General features: G+C 42.3%; 1 pseudogene; it reads left to right on the top strand.

Annotated features, from left to right (window-relative positions):
- The first annotated feature begins 410 nt into the window (after positions 1-410).
- On the top strand, positions 411-18,935 carry LOC121564019 (annotated as a pseudogene).
- Positions 18,936-20,640: the final 1,705 nt, after the last annotated feature.

The following is a 20,640-nucleotide window of genomic DNA, read 5'->3' as shown; positions in this document are numbered from 1 at the left end:
TGTTATTGAATGCCTAAATGTTTCCGTTCTCGCTTTTAAATATTAATTTAACATGAAACCTATTTTAGTGGTAGTGGGTAAACATGGACTCACTCCATTACAGTATATAAGGTTCAGTAGAAGTAACATTGGGATGAGTCAAACTTTTGATATTGTCATAATTATTAATAATGGCATCTCTCATTTCAGTAAATTCAGTGAAATTCAATTCAGAGACACATATGACATTAAAGAGTCATGTAATGGGAGTGTGGTGCTCCTGGAAGTGGGAGGCGCTAGTGAGACAGACACACAGAGGTCTCTCATCCAATTCATTTCCTTTCCCAGAGTGGTCCATAATTAACATTTGCTTGGTTGGCACTTCCAACCAGATATAAGGAGGCTGAGGCCCCAGCATCCATAAGTCAGATGCCTTCTTCCTCTGTGGTAAGACCTCTCCACCTCCTTAGATTTTTACATTTGTCTCATCTTTGCACTCAGCATCTGAGGCAGTAGCTATCTGCCCTGTTTGAATTGACTTCTGCATGTCTCTTGTAAGATTTGACAATATGCAATCAAGTGGCATTGGTTTAAAAAAATGTTTTTAATGTGTTTTTCTTTAACTGTGTATTACTTCAAATCTGTAACTTCCTTTTATGTCCAAAACTGGTGCTCCTGCACTTAATTAAGGGAGTGGTCTAGAATGTAACTGGGTTTTCAGGGGTATTTATTTCAATTCTTGACAGAATGTGTAGTAAAGTGAGATGCCACTAGAAAAATAAAAGTTATCAGTTGCACCTGTAGTTGAATTTGACATGGCTGTAATTATTATTTAGTTAAATGTTTTTTAGCCGTTCGGGGGCAAAATGATAAGGCTTTAGAGACTTTTGCGTTTATTATTAGAGACTTTCCAGCCATTATTATGAGCCATCCTCCCCTCAGCAGCCTCCACTGCTTTAGACTTGTGCGTTTTCACAAAACCTTATGTTTCACAGGGTCCTCCAAGAAGTACACATTCATCTGTAGAAGGGGAAAAAGAAGGTGAGACATGGTTTGAGTCTTCACATAAAAAGCGATGAGAATATTCTGAGAGATACCGCTCACCTAACTCTGTTGACTGGGGAGGAAGCACCACAGAGTCAATCATGTTTCTTGTTTAATCTCTTTCCTAGTGATCCGTCACCATGAGTACGGACGCTGAGATGCAAATCTACGGCAAGGCTGCCATATACCTCCGTAAGCCTGAGAGGGAGAGGATTGAGGCACAAACCGCACCCTTTGATTCAAAGAACTCCTGCTATGTGACAGACAAGGTGGAGCTGTACCTTAAGGGTCTGGTCACTGCCAGGGCTGATGGGAAGTGTACTGTAACAGTCACCAAACCTGACGGTTCTAAGGAGGTAAGCCTGAGCTGAAAAGTATTCAAGTTCAAGTTCGAGTAATTACTCTATTTCTTGAAAAATCATCACATTATCAAAAACATTTCAATAGACTATTTAAAATCTTTAACAAAATGTATATTAAGAATCATTTATAGTTTTTTGTTAGCGGAATATAACCTTCAAACACATCAGGTTTAAAGCTGCTATTTAAAATTGGCATGGAATTTGTGATATTGACAAGTCAAGAATCATGATGTATTTGTCATTGGGTGACAACAAAGTAGTTGGATTAAATGTGGGTATTTTTTTAACTTGTATTTAATGAGCAAAAAGCATTCAGTCATGTCCACTTTGATCTGCATGTAATCTAGATTTCTGACTGTTTCAGGAAGGAAAAGAGTTCAAAGATGCAGACATCTACGAGATGAACCCCCCTAAGTATGACAAGATTGAGGACATGGCCATGATGACCTACCTGAATGAAGCCTCTGTGTTGTATAACCTCAAAGAGCGTTATGCAGCATGGATGATCTATGTAAGAAACCTGCACATACAAACACACACATACATGAACATAAGAAATTCACACATTCAGTACTATACATAAATGAATGGTAGAAACCAAAACATATCCATACAGTAGACCCACATCATTATACCAGTACACCCACATCCTCACATAAATCCAGGTAAAAGTCCATCTGACGTTGTTAATCCCCTAATTTAATTATGCTTTCACCAGACCTACTCTGGGCTCTTCTGTGCCACGGTGAACCCCTACAAGTGGCTCCCAGTGTACGACGCAGAGGTTGTCAACGCCTACAGAGGGAAGAAGAGGATGGAGGCTCCACCCCATATCTTCTCCGTCTCTGACAATGCCTTTCAGTTCATGATGATTGGTACGAGCTCTCATGGATGCTTGGATGGATGGATGGATGGATGGATGGATGGATGGATGGATGGATGGATGGATGGATGGATGGATGGATGGATGGATGGATGGATGGATGGATGGATGGATGGATGGATGGATGGATGGATGGTTGGTTGGATGGATGTCCATAAATGCGTGTGGATCTCAAAGTCCATAAGTGCATCAATGGAAGTTCTAATGTGCTATAAAATAGGTATCTACTGTTTTCTAGTCTAGGTAATAACAGTTTGCTGGGAATATCTGATTTCACTACCCTTGAATGGAAAATGTTCCAAATTGAAATTCGTGATGATGCTATGAATGCAATAATGTCCCCATAATGTTGCTTGAGTATGATAAGCAATATGTTTTTTGGTTACAGATAAGGAGAACCAGTCCGTCCTGATTACGTAAGTTGTTTACTAAAATGTCATTGAGAAGGTGTTTCTATTGTAATAAGTTGGGTCTCTTGGTGTGATGAAATACATTACATTATGAATGGATTAGGACATTGATGAGTAATAATGAGTCGATGATTGAGAATATTTGTTAATTATTTACTTATGTTAGAAAACAGGTCAACAGTGTATTCTCAAATGGTATTTCTTAGTGAAAGCCAATCTGACACTCAAACATGTAACTAAAACCGCTCTTTCTCTGTCATATAAACCAGTGGAGAATCCGGTGCAGGAAAGACTGTCAACACCAAGCGTGTCATCCAGTACTTTGCAACCATTGCAGTGTCTGGTGCCAAGAAGGAAGCAGAACCTGGCAAAATGCAGGTAGGTTGTTCTTATGTTTGCCTTTTTAACACATTTCAGTTTGGTTGGCTGTGTAAACCTTTTTTCCCGTGGTGAATCCTGTTTCAAGAAATTGAGAAAAACGAACTTTACCAGGTTACCAGTTTTTGAGCAACTTGTGTTTGTCTCAATCAGGGGTCTCTTGAGGATCAGATCATTGCAGCTAACCCTCTGCTGGAGTCTTACGGTAATGCCAAGACAGTGAGGAACGACAACTCGTCTCGCTTTGTAAGTATAATGATAATAATAATATGCCATTTAGCAGACGCTTTTATCCAAAGCGACTTACAGTCATGTGCGCATACATTTTTACGTATGGGTGGTCCCGGGGATCGAACCCACTACCCTGGCGTTACAAGCGCCATGCTCTACCAATTGAGCTACAGAGGACCACAAAAGTATGAAGGGCATACTGTGGAAGTTACCTTATATTGGAAACATGTAATTCAGTAGTTCCCTATTGTTATACAGATGTAACATCTTATTTTGATCACTCTTTTGTTGCTGAAAATTTTAAATTCAAACTTGTAGTGTATTCGAGGTTCTAAAATTAGTAATTTCCTTTCAGATTTGATTTGCTGTATTATTTCTTTGGTATCAACCCTACATAAAAATGTCCATTATTTATAATCCACATAAAAATTCACATTTCCAGTTGCTGCAGGATTATTTTCCTGCTGTAGAATACTGGATCCTACATCTGTATCAACAGATCCAATATTTGTCCAACAAACTGTAACATTTAAAGGGGTCTATCAAAGTAAAATGTTAGATTTATTTGTTGACCTATTTCTAACCCCCATGCACTACTATAGGGTAAATTCATCAGGATTCACTTCCAAGGTGGTAAACTGGCTAAAGCTGACATTGAAACCTGTGAGTTGGTTTTGATTGTTTCTCAATGCTTTCCTAAATACACACAGATTATTTTTTGGAGATCATCAAACTTAAATGTATCTCGTTCTCTCTCTCGCTCCTTTCTCTCTCTCTTTGTGTCATTCACTCGCTCTCTCTTTTACCCTCAGACCTGCTGGAGAAGTCCAGAGTGTCCTTCCAGCTGCCCGATGAGAGAGGCTACCACATCTTCTTCCAGATGATGACAGGCCACAAACCAGAGTTAGTTGGTACGGCAAAGTAGAGGTTCAGCGGAAATCTTTCCCACCCCCATCTATGGAATATATACAAAATATTAATAATCCACACTAATAATACTATTACAATAATTACATCCAAGGTAACAAGGCATCTAGACATGGGTCAGGTCTTTGGGAAATATCTATCAAGTAATGCACTGTGATCACACTAGTCCACAAGTCTCAGTCCCCTCTTTTGATGCTATTTATTATATACTACATGTATCCTTGAGTCCATCTATTGAGTAAAGGAGGGAGAGATACTGTAAAGGTAGGACAGCACAATTCTAAGAGATTTAACTGACAAGCTGTTCTCTGTTGTCCACAGAAATGGCGCTCATCACCACCAACCCCTACGACTTCCCCATGTGCAGCCAGGGTCAGATCACTGTGGCCAGCATCAATGACAATGAAGAGCTGGATGCCACAGACGTGAGTCAAACAAAGGGTTAACCAAACTCTAGATATGGAATGGATAGGACCACTGAATACACTGTGAAATTCCAACTTGGTGGAAGCTGGGAATGTTCATGTATGTTTTTGTTTGATTCTAAATGCCTTGTGTTAGTTAGGCATGTGCCTCAAGGAACTCTTCATGCCTTTACACTTAGCCTTGAGGCTAATATATGTAAGACATCCACAAGAGAGCACCACTAAGTTTCCTGTGGAGCTGTGTAAAACTCCTTTTGTGCTGCCATCAACTAGTGTGTTGGCCAAGCGTTATCATGTGGAACAGAGAAGACAGTCAAATCTGTCCATCCCACTCGTTATTCAGTGAGCCGCACAGAACTGAAGTGTAACTGAGCAAACTACCGTTCAGTTCATCACTGTTGTACTTCCTCTTTAATGCCAGGATGCCATTACAATCCTGGGCTTCACTAATGATGAGAAGATTGGCATCTACAAGCTGACAGGAGCTGTATTGCACCATGGCAACTTGAAATTCAAGCAGAAGCAGCGTGAGGAGCAGGCCGAGCCAGACGGCACAGAGGGTGAGTCCCACTCATAGATATACAATATGTAAAGCATTAGTCCCATTCCCAGTCCCACTCATAGATATACAATATGTAAAGCATTAGTCCCATTCCCAGTCCCACTCATAGATATACAATATGTAAAGCATTAGTCCCATTCCCAGTCCCAAACATAGAAATAGAACACGTAAGACAGACAGTGCCACATGAAAGTCAGGCAGGAGATCATTTCTAGAGAACAAATTCCAACCTCCAGAAATGATGGATGTGGGTGAATCAAAACAAAAACAAAGAAGTTAGCCAAACTATTTTGTCAGTGTGAAATCAGAAACAAGCCATCTTGTGTGCCTGAGTCTGTTGTTGTTGGTTCTCTCTCTCCAGTGGCTGATAAAATCGCCTACCTGCTGGGCCTGAACTCAGCTGAGATGTTGAAGGCTCTGTGTTACCCCAGAGTGAAGGTCGGCAACGAGTATGTGACCAAGGGACAGACTGTGCCTCAGGTTAGGCAGCCAAACACAGCATCTACCATTTTCTGAGCACTGGAATTATTTTGGGGACAAGTGCATACTTTTGTTTTTCCCAAGCTCGTATCACCTTATCACAAGACATGGTCAATATCTCATGTATTCATTTGAGGTATTATCATTGCAGGTTAATAACTCAGTCAGCGCTCTGGCCAAGTCTATCTATGAGAGGATGTTCTTGTGGATGGTCATCCGTATCAACGAGATGTTGGACACCAAGAATCCAAGGCAGTTCTATATCGGTGTGCTCGATATTGCCGGGTTTGAGATCTTTGATGTGAGTATGAGACCAGAACAAAACAATTAGATGTGATTGAGATGGATTACAGCCTTGTATGATGAAATTATCCCTTTGAAAATTCCATCAACAGTACAACAGCATGGAACAGCTGTGCATCAACTTCACCAATGAGAAACTGCAACAGTTTTTCAACCACACCATGTTCGTCCTGGAGCAAGAGGAGTACAAGAAGGAGGGAATCGTCTGGGCCTTCATTGACTTCGGCATGGACTTGGCTGCCTGCATTGAGCTTATTGAGAAGGTAAGCGGTCTGTGTGGATTATAATGGACTGTAACAGCAAAGCTCATATGGAGCTCTGTGTGAAATATTATCACAGTGGTACAACATACAGTAGTGGTGCCTGGGTAAAAATCACTGGGGAAGCCAAGACAGTTACATGACCTACAGCATGGTCAGTCAAGTTAATTTTACTACTACTAAACATCAATTGATTTAGAACTACAGAGAGTTACCGCAAGTCGCAAAGAAAACAGGAGCTGCCTCCCTCCACTATTCCAGCACCATTTCAACTTCAACATTTCAACATCATCAAATCACCTATGCTTAGTCTAATACAGTGACAACCAAAAGATTCCAAAAACAATTTAGTCCAATCAACGTAAGCTAAATATCATGTGGCTGTCTATGGTATTAATTTATGTGTGTGTTAGTGGAAAAAACATGTTGACTCACCCTACTTGAAGATAAACTCCAATGCCATCCTCCTCTCTTTCATGTAGCTGAAACGGTCTATGACTCTGTCATACATTACGCACTGTAAATGTTTGTTGTCCTAGGCTACCTGGCTAAAACTATTGCTCACTATTCTAACTTCCTTTCCCGGGCAACGATTAGCTAGTTACCATTAGCCTACCACATCTAGCTACATATTGAACTTCCATACTCTCAGGCCAAAAGCACAATGTATGAATTTATGGTTAGGTGATAATCACTGTTAGAATCAATGGCCAGTACGGAAAATTAAGTAAAACTATGAGAACAAATCCCAATCTCTGTCCAAGGCTAATTTAGGAAAGGGCCAATTTTAGCTAACTAGCTATCCACCGGAGGACAACATCACAACGAGTTGCAACAATTGAAGTTTTATTTTGTCAATGACGTTTGGCTTGATGTGATGTGATTGGTGTGAAGCCAAATCCAAACTGGCTTCACTTGACACATTTTTTGGTGCACCAGGACCACTCACAGATTAGCTCATTCAGTTTAGCTCAACTCTTATTCGCTGTTATTGTATTAAAAAAAATATCAAGGGAGGCCAAATGCTCGCTGGCTTCCCTTGCATTCAATGCTCCAATATCATACTATTTTAGACCAGACAGCATCAGATAGAAGGGCTACACATACAGAGACAGAGGGGCGCAGTTTAGCTCGGATGCTTTACCTGGTGACATCCGTTCAGCCTCTTGCCAAGCGAGACGAAATATACATTATTTTAAATCTTTTAAAAAATTGGCACCCATGAATATATGCCACTGACAAATTATCTAACTGTTGAGAACTCAATATGTTTCCTATTATGTGTCCCTAAATTAATATAATCCTATAATAGCATTTTTACTGAAGGAATAAATGTGATCCTAAATGGAAATATCACTAATTTGATATACATCTCTTTTCGTAAAGCCATTGGGCATCTTCTCCATCCTTGAAGAGGAGTGCATGTTCCCCAAGTCTTCAGACACTACCTTCAAGGACAAGCTGTACGCCCAGCATCTTGGGAAAACACAGGCATTTGAGAAGCCCAAGCCTGCCAAAGGCAAGGCAGAGGCCCACTTCTCCCTGGTGCACTACGCCGGTACTGTGGACTACAACATCACTGGCTGGCTGGAGAAGAACAAGGACCCCCTGAACGACTCAGTTTGTCAGCTGTACCAGAAGTCTGGAGTCAAAATTCTGGCTGCCCTGTATCCTCCTCCCCCACCTGAGGGTAAGACTAGCATCACGTCAAAATATTTAATTAAGCACCAGTTATAACTCAGACCAAATGTTCTTTAAAGTCTTTGAATGTATCCCAATTTCTCATGGCGTTTTCACCGGGTTAATTTATTCATACACTTGGTTAATTCAATCATACAATAGGTGTTATTTTACATAATCTCATTGGCAGCATTTGCCTCTAGATAAGTGTGAAGTTAACCAGAGATTCTCTGGTTTATAATTAGGGTGCTTGCTGAAGACAAGTCCACTCTAGATTTCTTACTCTTATTATTATTCTATTTATTCCACCCGCTCTAGGAAATGTACTTTTCTAGTTATCTTCAACTTTTCCCCATTTTAACAGATAAAGCCAAGAAAGGAGGCAAGAAGAAGGGTGGTTCCATGCAGACTGTGTCCTCCCAGTTCAGGGTGAGCTTTTGAAAGTTTTATTCAGACCTTCAAAAGGTGCCTTGATTATCATAAATGATGTCTGAGAAAATGGTTTGTAACCCTCTTACAGGAGAACTTACATAAGCTGATGACCAACTTGAGGAGCACTCATCCTCACTTTGTGCGCTGCCTGATCCCCAACGAGTCAAAGACTCCAGGTACAATAAATATTGAGTTAAATATTACATCTTATCAGTACAGTATCAGTGACTTTAACAATCTCAATCTTTAACCTGTTTATGAGTATTAAAAGAGACTTGGTTTGTTTTACCAGGTCTGATGGAGAACTTCCTGGTTATTCACCAGCTCAGGTGTAATGGTGTGCTGGAGGGTATCAGGATCTGCAGAAAGGGCTTCCCCAGCAGAATCATCTATGCTGACTTCAAGCAGAGGTACACACACACACACACACACACACACAGAAAGATCTGCTCCAAGGGATTCCCCAGCATCAGAATTGGCTTTCCTTTTTCGAAATATAACCAACATATTACAACTTGACATATGTTATAAATGACTCCTCATTCAGGTACAAAGTACTGAATGCCAGTGTCATCCCTGAGGGCCAGTTCATGGACAACAAGAAGGCTTCTGAGAAGCTGCTTGGTTCCATTGATGTGAATCACGAAGATTACAAGTTTGGACACACCAAGGTCAGTCAAATACCCCCAGCAAAAGCTGACAACAAAACACAACTTCAATAATAATTTAAACCCTTACCATATAAAATCTCTCCAGTTGATCTATCCATCCTTTTGTTCTTTCTTCTTCATTTAACTAAAGGAAAAGGTGGAAAAAACATTGTAGCGTTTTACTTCAACGTCATACAAGTATAGAAGAGAAACTAAACTCATTATCATGTGCATTGTGTTAGAGTGGTATGGCTGCAGTTATCTGTATCTGTGGACATTATTAATCTACAACTGTACAATAACTAACAATTTAGAAACATCCTATCCCATGGTTTGTTTGTAAGCGTTGCAAAGTTAATGTTGTCAAATCAATCTAGTGGAGTTGTTCCCCTCTTTTGATTCAACCCTTTCTATCTGTCACCATCTGTGGTTCCATTGACCATGCTAACCTGTGTCTCAGGTGTTCTTCAAAGCCGGTCTTCTGGGTGTCCTGGAGGAGATGAGAGATGAGAAGCTGGCCACTCTGGTCGGCATGGTCCAGGCTCTCAGCCGTGGATTCCTCATGAGGAGAGAGTTTAGCAAGATGATGGAGAGGAGGTGAGGAATAGTGGACATCTTGGCAAAGCTTTCTGTCAACCACCTGTATCTAATGCATTATGACTACATGCTGTATATGCTGTGAGTTGTTCAGAATGAGAAAGTACGTCTTATAATGATCTATTAAAGCTTTTGGTTAATTCATTTATAAAGTCAAAAAATGGATGTAGCAAATAAGGATTCTATCTTTATAGCTTCAGTTTGGGGTTTGGCTGATCAATTGTCATTTAAATGTGAGGTATTTACCCATTCATTATTGAAGAATACAAAATGCCTCATGAGCTTAGCATGACCTGTCAGTCCTTGCATCTAGACCGCTGTCTGTGAATTTAAGAGGGGTTACATTTCCCTAGCCCCATTCCTCAGCTGTAAACAAACAGTGGCGGGGGTGTTGTGTTTTGTTGTTCTTTGAATCCCAGAATGTAGCTTTAAGCATGTCACTCACCATGCCACCCTATCCTTTCTGTCGACCAGAGAATCCATTTACGCCATCCAGTACAACGTCCGCTCATTCATGAATGTGAAAACCTGGCCATGGATGAAGTTGTACTTCAAGATCAAGCCCCTGCTGCAGAGCGCTGAGACTGAGAAGGAGCTGGCCAACATGAAGGAGAACTATGATAAGATGACGACAGACCTGGCCAAGGCTCTGGCCACGAAGAAGCAAATGGAGGAGAAGTTGGTGTCCCTGACGCAGGAGAAGAATGACCTGGCACTTCAAGTTGCATCTGTGAGTGAAAAACACCTCATATGGGCATATTTACACACACATGAATACACACACATATGAACACATTGTGAAGTATGTGGCTAACTCACACATTGTTATTGTCCATGTTATGTATTTCATTAATTTCTATTGATTTGCTCTGACCTTGAATATACAAAGTGAGGCCGCTGATTATTTCTCGTGTTCTGAAACCAGGAAGGAGAGAGTCTGAACGATGCTGAGGAAAGGTGCGAGGGGCTCATCAAGAGCAAGATCCAGCAGGAGGCTAAACTCAAAGAGACGACCGAGAGGCTGGAGGATGAGGAGGAGATCAATGCTGAGTTGACTGCCAAGAAGAGGAAGCTGGAGGATGAGTGCTCTGAGCTGAAGAAGGACATTGATGACCTGGAGCTCACCCTGGCCAAAGTGGAGAAGGAGAAGCACGCCACTGAAAACAAGGTCTAGTGTCTTACCATAGACAGTCTAACCAAACAATAATCCAAACAATAATCAACTAAAAAAATAGCTTAACAGAAATGGAATTCAAGTCATTGACACAAAATAGTTGAATTTCAGTTGCAGTGTACTCCCCCACATTCATTCATCTAGTGTTGAATCTATAGTACAGTAATTGTTGACGCAATTATAACCTAAATGAAATGAATGCAATATATAACAAACTAAATCTCCCCTTTATGGTGAAGTATAATTATGTTGTGACCATTTTCAGGTTAAAAACCTGACAGAGGAGATGGCATCTATGGATGAGAGTGTTGCCAAGCTGACCAAGGAGAAGAAAGCCCTCCAAGAGGCCCACCAGCAGACACTGGACGACCTGCAGGCAGAGGAGGACAAAGTCAACACTCTGACCAAGGCCAAGACCAAGCTGGAACAGCAAGTGGATGACGTGAGTGGAGTTCGACATTTTAACCATGATAGAATGTAAGATGATATTATCTTCAGTTGTTTAGATTAAACAATATATGTGTTTTTATCTTATAGCTTGAGGGTTCTCTGGAGCAAGAGAAAAGCTCCGTATGGACCTAGAGAGATCCAAGAGAAAGCTGGAGGAGATCTGAAACTGGCCCAGGAGTCCATAATGGACCTGGAGAATGACAAGCAGCAAGCTGATGAGAAAATCAAGAAGTAAACACAAACAAATGACTACAGTATCAGCTGCTATAATGATTGTTCTTGATTAATTATGAATTAGCATTTGCATGTGATTAAAAGCAACGTGAATGATATTATACTCCCTTTACACTATCAAACCTAAACCAACTCTGCAATCAACGTGTTTGTGTTTTTTAGGAAGGAGTTTGAGACCACTCAGCTCCTCAGCAAGATTGAGGATGAGCAGTCTCTGGGAGCTCAGCTGCAGAAGAAGATCAAGGAACTCCAGGTACAGTACAGGATATACGCTCCAGTACAGAAAAGCACACACCTGAATCATTTCCTGAAAAACACTTTCTGGTAGCAGACAGTGTTCCTGGTGGCTTCTAATGGCTCAGTAGGTTGGAAGATGGTGTTTCTGGTTGGTGCTTCTTACCATTGTGGTTTTGGTTCCTGCATGGGACACTGTCTACTGAATATATTAGTGTAACTGGCTTTGTATTAACACATTTATGCAACATATACCTACTATTATTATTTTGTGAGGTTCAATTGTTTCAACTGTATTGTAGTGTTCATCCCCCCTACTCTTGTCCCCTGTTCTAGGCCCGTATTGAGGAACTGGAGGAGGAAATTGAGGCTGAGCGTGCTGCCAGGGCTAAGGTTGAGAAGCAGAGGGCCGATCTCTCCAGGGAACTTGAGGAGATCAGCGAGAGGCTGGAGGAGGCCGGAGGCGCCACTGCTTCTCAGATTGAGATGAACAAGAAGCGTGAGGCTGAGTTCCAGAAGCTGCGTCGGGATCTTGAAGAGTCCACCCTGCAGCACGAGGCCACAGCCGCCGCTCTGCGCAAGAAGCAGGCCGACAGTGTGGCTGAGCTCGGGGAGCAGATCGACAACCTGCAGCGCGTCAAGCAGAAGCTGGAGAAGGAGAAGAGCGAATACAAGATGGAGATTGATGACCTCTCCAGCAACATGGAGGCCGTCGCCAAGGCTAAGGTGAGTAGTGATGTTTTGGTCAAGCAGTGTTGAGGAGGGTCAACTACATTACCATTCAACTGAACTGAGGTTGACAGGAGTCCCATATATAAAGTAATGATGGTACATGTTTCACTAACAGGGCAATCTGGAGAAGATGTGCCGTACTCTTGAGGACCAGCTGAGCGAGCTCAAGACTAAGAATGATGAGAATGTTCGCCAGGTCAACGACATCAGCGGACAGAGGGCCAGACTCCTGACAGAAAATGGTACCATCAACAATGAACTACAACCCAATGCTTTCCTTCAGTAGAACACAATAACATGTGTTGGGGGCTGTATCCACATAGTTTCTACTGTACTATTCACCACCTAACATTGCCCTATGATACCATTTTCAATCTTAGAGAACAGAGACCCTATTAACTAGATATCCCTCTATCCCTGCAGGTGAGTTTGGCCGCCAGCTGGAGGAGAAGGAAGCCCTGGTGTCTCAGCTGACCAGAGGAAAACAGGCCTTCACCCAGCAGGTGGAGGAGCTGAAGAGGGCGATTGAGGAGGAGGTCAAGGTAAAATGGACTCCACTGTCCATAGAGTTTAGAGCTATATCTTCATATAGATGGTGACTACGTGACCCTCAGAGACTCCTACTGTCTCTCCACCCTCAGAGACTTCTACTGTCTCTCCACCCTCAGAGACTCCTACTGTCTCTCCACCCTCAGAGACTCCTACTGTCTCTCCACCCTCAGAGACTCCTACTGTCTCTCCACCCTCAGACTCCTACTGTCTCTCCACCCTCAGAGACTTCTACTGTCTCTCCACCCTCAGAGACTCCTACTGTCTCTCCACCCTCAGAGACTTCTACTGTCTCTCCACCCTCAGAGACTCCTACTGTCTCTCCACCCTCAGAGACTCCTACTGTCTCTCCACCCTCAGAGACTTCTACTGTCTCTCCACCCTCAGAGACTCCTACTGTCTCTCCACCCTCAGAGACTTCTACTGTCTCTCCACCCTCAGAGACTCCTACTGTCTCTCCACCCTCAGAGACTTCTACTGTCTCTCCACCCTCAGAGACTCCTACTGTCTCTCCACCCTCAGAGACTCCTACTGTCTCTCCACCCTCAGAGACTTCTACTGTCTCTCCACCCTCAGAGACTCCTACTGTCTCTCCACCCTCAGAGACTCCTACTGTCTCTCCACCCTCAGAGACTTCTACTGTCATTTGTTTGTCTATCTCTCTAATATCTCTTTGTCTTTCTCTTTCGCAGGCTAAAAACGCACTGGCCCATGGTGTCCAGTCTGCCCGCCATGACTGTGACCTCCTGAGGGAGCAGTTTGAGGAGGAGCAGGAGGCCAAGGCAGAGCTGCAACGCGGCATGTCAAAGGCCAACAGTGAGGTGGCTCAGTGGAGGACTAAGTATGAAACTGATGCCGTCCAGCGCACAGAGGAGCTGGAGGAGGCCAAGTGAGTTGCACGCAACAGCAAACACTCAAATATAGGGTGTGGATGTTGAGGGTGGTAGGGGGCTTTGAGAAAATGTTACGTCAAAATATATTGTAACATTTGTTTAGAAACCACAAAACCACCCTCTGTTGTCTAACAGGAAAAAGCTGGCCCAACGTCTGCAGGAGGCTGAGGAGACCATTGAGGCGACCAACTCCAAGTGTGCCTCCCTGGAGAAGACCAAGCAGAGGCTGCAGGGAGAGGTGGAGGACCTCATGATTGACGTTGAGAGAGCCAACGCATTGGCCGCCAACCTCGACAAGAAGCAGAGGAACTTTGACAAGGTAAAAATGAAAACCTAATTTTCTGCTACATAATCAATTGTAGTTTAATTGTAGCATGTTTCTGATTTAAATCTCTTCATCTATGACTTCTAATGAAAATCCCATGTATTTCCCTAGGTTCTGGCAGAGTGGAAGCAGAAGTATGAGGAGGGTCAGGCAGAGCTGGAAGGAGCTCAGAAGGAGGCTCGCTCTATGAGCACTGAACTCTTCAAGATGAAGAACTCCTACGAGGAGGCTCTGGATCATCTGGAGACTCTAAAGAGAGAGAACAAGAACCTGCAACGTGAGCATTTGACAGCAATTCTATTTGGCTCATGTTTGATTAGCAAGATTAATTATTGTTAATTAATTTACTGTTATTATGATTCAATGTCAACTTCAGTGCATTAGCGATATCCACTGAAAATCTCCCAAGTCTAAACTGCTCCTGTGTGTGTGTGTGTGCAGAGGAGATCTCTGACCTGACTGAGCAGATCGGAGAGACTGGCAAGAGCATCCATGAGCTGGAGAAGGCCAAGAAGACCGTGGAGACAGAGAAGTCTGAGATCCAGACCGCTCTGGAGGAGGCTGAGGTACAAACTACAGATGTTTGATAGGAAAAGCAGTGTTGCACTAGCAATGCCAGCTACAGGCTACTGCTCCCTGCTTTGGTGTTTATTGTAGTCATATATATATTTAATTCCTTGTACACATCCAAATATATTAAACACAATACGCATTACTTATTTTCTTTGTCCAGGGCACACTGGAGCACGAGGAATCCAAGATTCTGCGTGTGCAGCTGGAGCTCAACCAGATCAAGGGTGAGGTGGACAGGAAGATCGCTGAGAAGGACGAGGAGATGGAGCAGATCAAGAGGAACAGCCAGAGGGTGGTTGACTCCATGCAGAGCACCCTGGACTCTGAGGTCAGGAGCAGGAATGATGCCCTGAGGGTGAAGAAGAAGATGGAGGGAGACCTGAACGAGATGGAGATCCAGCTGAGCCACTCCAACAGGCAGGCCGCTGAGGCCCAGAAACAGCTGAGGAACGTCCAGGGACAGCTCAAGGTAAAGGGACTAGGACATCAGGTTCAAAACCTAAACATGGCTAGGGATTTGTTTGTGAATCTGAGAAATTAAAAAGAGTGGTTTATGTACTAAAGGTAACGATACTGGAGAAATTTGTATCAATTTAAATTTCTGTCACTGATCGATCCTATCGCCCCTACTTCCACAAGTCCTAATGAACATATGTCATTGTGAACCCCAGGATGCCCAATTGCACCTTGATGACGCTGTTCGTGTCGCAGAGGACATGAAGGAACAGGCAGCCATGGTGGAGCGCAGAAACGGTCTGATGGTGGCTGAAATCGAGACTGAGAGTTGCTCTGGAGCAGACAGAGAGAGGCCGCAAAGTGGCTGAGACTGAGCTGGTAGACGCCAGCGAGCGTGTTGGACTGCTGCACTCCCAGGTATGGGTCAAAAGCCATTTCCAATGGAACTCAACCAAGCATACAGTTTAAACACACCTGGAACTTGACAGTGCTTACTTTAGATTTTCATAATTTCAGCCTTGTGACTTGTAAGTTCTCTTGAGAGTTTAAAAAATTGTCTTATTTCATCCTTCAGAACACCAGCCTTCTGAACACCAAGAAGAAGTTGGAGACTGACCTGGTGCAGGTGCAGGGAGAGGTGGACGATATTGTCCAGGAGGCCAGGAATGCAGAGGAGAAGGCCAAGAAGGCCATCACTGACGTGAGTTCTTTAATTACATCGACTTGATTTGTCCCCAAGTGCCAATGGTAGCTGGGCTGGTTAAGAACAACAAAGATCTTAGAGGGGCGTTATGATTGGTGCCAATTGGTGCATAAATGAAACAAACTACTTTTCCAGGCGGCCATGATGGCTGAGGAGCTGAAGAAGGAGCAGGACACCAGCTCTCACCTGGAGAGGATGAAGAAGAACCTGGAGGTCACAGTCAAGGACCTGCAGCACCGCCTGGATGAGGCTGAGAATCTGGCCATGAAGGGAGGCAAGAAGCAGCTCCAGAAACTGGAGTCCAGGGTGAGTTAACAGCAGGGTGGATTATGGTGGATTGAAAGACAGATTGCTGGAAATGCATTTGATCATATAAAAATACATAATAGCCTCCATGCAGGTTTACTGTTACTTCTGTAGTGCATGGCATGACTAATCAAGTCTCGGGCCCTGGGAAATGTTAAGTCCCCCTTCTTGGCATTAGAGAGAAAATGTTGCCGTTTTAAAGCTAATTTCCTGCAATTCTACACATTTTGCCTTTTTAAATGTTAAATGATGGTGCATTTATGATCATAACAAAACAAATTATAATAATTATACCCTTATTTAGTGGAGTTGAGCCAAGACCTTCAAATAAATACAAATGTATTACTCTAGTTGCTTCGTTCAGGCTTGTACAGTTGTCGCAGCAGACTTCTTCTAAACTGCCATTTCATTAGTAGTAAGAATAAACAACAAATATAAATTCACAATCCACATCAACACACAATATAATGCACATTCATCCACTTCATCTCATAGTAATCATTTGTTACATCTAGTTACATTTGTTTCATTTCTCTCTATAGCGACATGTCTCATTCACCGGCCGTTGCTAGGGAAGCTAGCGTTGCTATGCAGGTTTACCAGCCAGCAGGCTAACGGCTGAATTAGTTTGTAGGCTAGCGGACTTTAATAAGTTCATAAAACCTGAAAACACAACATAACATCTTAACAAACATATGTACATACTCCAGAAACATTACCGTCTCGAATATAGTGCTTTTCCAGTCGCTTACCTTCAAAATAAAGATATAACAATGTTTTTATGTCGGTGCTTCTGTCTTGCTGTTGGCTCACTTTGCAAACTTCTCTCAACTGTCATAGCGCGAACCTCCCATAATAGAAGAAATCTCATAACATTAAAACATGCGAGTGGCGTCCTCTAGTGGCCATACTGGTGCTGCACCAGAAACTGCTAAACTCATGACAAAATGGACAAATAGTCATATTACAAATACAAGAAGAATTGAGTTGTGAGCCTCCCAGACCCGTTGTGCATCTAATAGTTAAGAACATAAATTGTGGATTATTAATATGTACTGTATTGCACTCTCTAAACTTTTTCCAAAGATCCCTGGTTGTTTAATCCGTTCTTGCTAGAAATATTCATAAACACATTTAAATGTAAATTCCCCTTTGGGAACCACTGACCTAGATAATGAAAATATGTTGTTATAATTACAGACCCCTTCAGTTAAATGTTTAGAAGTACATAGGGACAGATGACAATTGTGCCTCCTTGACTGGGTAGAACACTACAACTCTGTGTTACAAAGATTTGTTAAGTCTGATTTCACCACCTCAAACAAATACGTTTATTTCTTCCACAAAGGTGCGTGAGCTCGAGACTGAGGTGGAGGCCGAGCAGAGAAGAGGTGTAGACGCAGTCAAGGGAGTCCGCAAGTATGAGCGCAGAGTCAAGGAGCTCACTTACCAGGTAAGAGAAAGTGCCTTCTTCACACACTTGACAATAACACAGACAGGTTTGTGTATAAAACTATACTGACATTGATTCTTTGATCTTCTCCCACAGACTGAGGAGGATAAGAAGAACGTTAGCAGACTTCAGGACCTGGTAGATAAGCTGCAGTTGAAAGTGAAGGCCTACAAGAGGAATTCTGAGGAAGCGGTGAGTCAAATACTCTGAAAGCATACATTTGAAAATGTATTTTCTCCCTACAAAACGTAATGTCCATACGGTTTAGTTGAAGTGTTGCTACAGCACATCAGTCAACAATGACTCAATTGATATTGCAAGTCATTACTGAAGAAATTATACACATTTCTGAGTGCCTCCTATGCCTATGTGTTACTAACTTAAAGGAGAGGGGATTGAATAATCATTTGCTGGTCTAGTGGTGGTGCTGGAGGCAGCGGTTTGATCCCCTGTTCCTCCACTCACTTTCTCTGCTGTATCATCTATCTTCCTATATACGTTGCTATCCTAAATCGGTCTATATTTTTGTTGTTGAAAATACCTTTAAAAACAGATTTTTTATTTGCTACCTGAAGCATCAAACCTTAAATGCTGATGTTTCGCTCTCCATCTCTTTTATTCACCCAGGAGGAAGCAGCCAATAGCCATATGTCTAAGTTCAGGAAGGTGCAGCATGAGCTGGAGGAGGCTGAGGAGCGTGCTGACATCGCTGAGACTCAGGTCAACAAGCTCAGAGCCAAGACCCGTGACACTGGAAAGGTACAGAACTGCTGCTAAACCTATACCTGACTCATGTTCAAATATGACCACATCAACACCACCTATGATTCAGTCTTCACAGAGGTCAACACAGACCTTTTACACTCACTCAACTGTATTTAAGACCTTTGAGAAGCACATTTCAGGTAGGGCAAAAAAATCTAATAAGATTAATTCAGTTAGTACTTCACCCTGAAAATCCAAGCTGAGCGCTGAGCATTAAATGCTTGATCCATTATATTCTTTCCAAGTGTTCATCTATTTGTCATGTTCATTATTATTACTGATCCATTATATTCTATCCAAGTCTATCCATATATTTATCATGTTCATTATTATTACTGATCCATTATATTCTTTCTTTCTACTTACAGGGCAAAGAAGTTGCTGAATAAACAAGACCAAGTCTTATCATTTTCCTGTGTTGCATAAAATATGATTTTCATGGTGAAATGTTGAGCATTGATTAAAAACATGTAGACCTACATACACTTCCTTTGTGACTGTGGACTTATTACTTAGCAAACAGCTTTCTCATACCATAAAAATATTGTACTTAAAATAATGGAGCAATCTGGGATTCCAACAGCAAAAGTGGTCACCCGGACAAAGCAGTCCGTTTTTTTGGTAAACAGCTGAGTGATGAGGCTGGAGAAATGTAACCACTCTCAAATTCTCAGACTGAGCTATGGATGCAAGGACTGCAAGTTTGTTCTTGCTTCATTGAATTCAATGTGGTTCATCCAGCCTCTGCATTTAAGCTGCTGAGTTAACTAGTACAACTGCCAAGGTCAGAGGTTACAAAACCATTCTAGTCATTCTATTTCTGTGGTCATAACACCGTCATAGGACACCACAACACACATAAATTGGTCCTGCATGTAACATTTGATATCTTAACAGACTGAAAGGTTACATCAACACTTCTATCCACATGCCATTGACTAGATGTCCATTAGTACCTGTATCTTGTTGAAGTACTGCCCAGCCTCGAAGGGCACTATGTTGTAGGTGGAGATCCCAATAACAGGTTTCTCTGTATTGTTCTTGGCTCTGTGGAAGGCCAGAGCAGTCTCTCCTGGAAACACCTGTATGGTAACACAACATATACAATAAGATACCTGTATGGTAACACAACATAGACAATACCATACCTGTATGGTAACACAACACAGACACTAAGACACCTGTATGGTAACACAACATAGACATTAAGATACCTGTATGGTAACACAACACAGACACTAAGACACCTGTATGGTAACACAACATAGACATTAAGATACCTGTATGGTAACACAACATAGACACTAAGATACCTGTATGGTAACACAACATAGACACTAAGATACCTGTATGGTAACACAACATATACAATAAGATACCTGTATGATAACACAACACACAACATAGACAATAAAAAAACCTGTATGGTAACACAACATAGACAATAAGATACCTGTATGGTAACACAACATAGACACTAAGATACCTGTATGGTAACACAACATAGACACTAAGACCTGTATGGTAACACAACATAGACAATAAGATACCTGTATGGTAACACAACATAGACACTAAGATACCTGTATGGTAACATAACATTTACATTACATTTTAGTCATTTAGCAGACGCTCTTATCCAGAGCGACTTACAGTTAGTGAATAAATATTTTTGTATACTGGCCCCCCGTGGGAATCGAACCCACAACCCTGGCGTTGCAAACGCCATGCTCTATCAACTGAGCTACATCCCTGCCGGCCATTCCCTCCCCTACCCTGGACGACGCTGGGCCAATTGTGCGCCGCCCATGAGTCTCCCGGTCGCGGCCGGCTGCGACAGAGCCTGGATTCGAACCAGGATCTCTAGTGGCACAGTTAGCACTGCGATGCAGTGCCTTAGACCACTGCGCCACTCAGGAGTACACTAAGACACCTGTATGGTAACACAACATAGACACTAAGATACCTGTATGGTAACACAACATAGACACTAAGATACCTGTATGGTAACACAACATAGACACTAAGATACCTGTATGGTAACACAACATAGACACTAAGATACCTGTATGGTAACACAACATAGACAATAAGATACCTGTATGTTAACACAACATAGACACTAAGATACCTGTATGGTAACACAACATAGACAATAAGATACCTGTATGTTAACACAACACACAACAT

This window comes from Coregonus clupeaformis, unplaced genomic scaffold (assembly GCF_020615455.1).
Source record: "Coregonus clupeaformis isolate EN_2021a unplaced genomic scaffold, ASM2061545v1 scaf0933, whole genome shotgun sequence".
Taxonomy (NCBI): Eukaryota; Metazoa; Chordata; class Actinopteri; order Salmoniformes; family Salmonidae; genus Coregonus; species Coregonus clupeaformis.
This window is presented reverse-complemented; position numbering and strand designations above follow the sequence as displayed.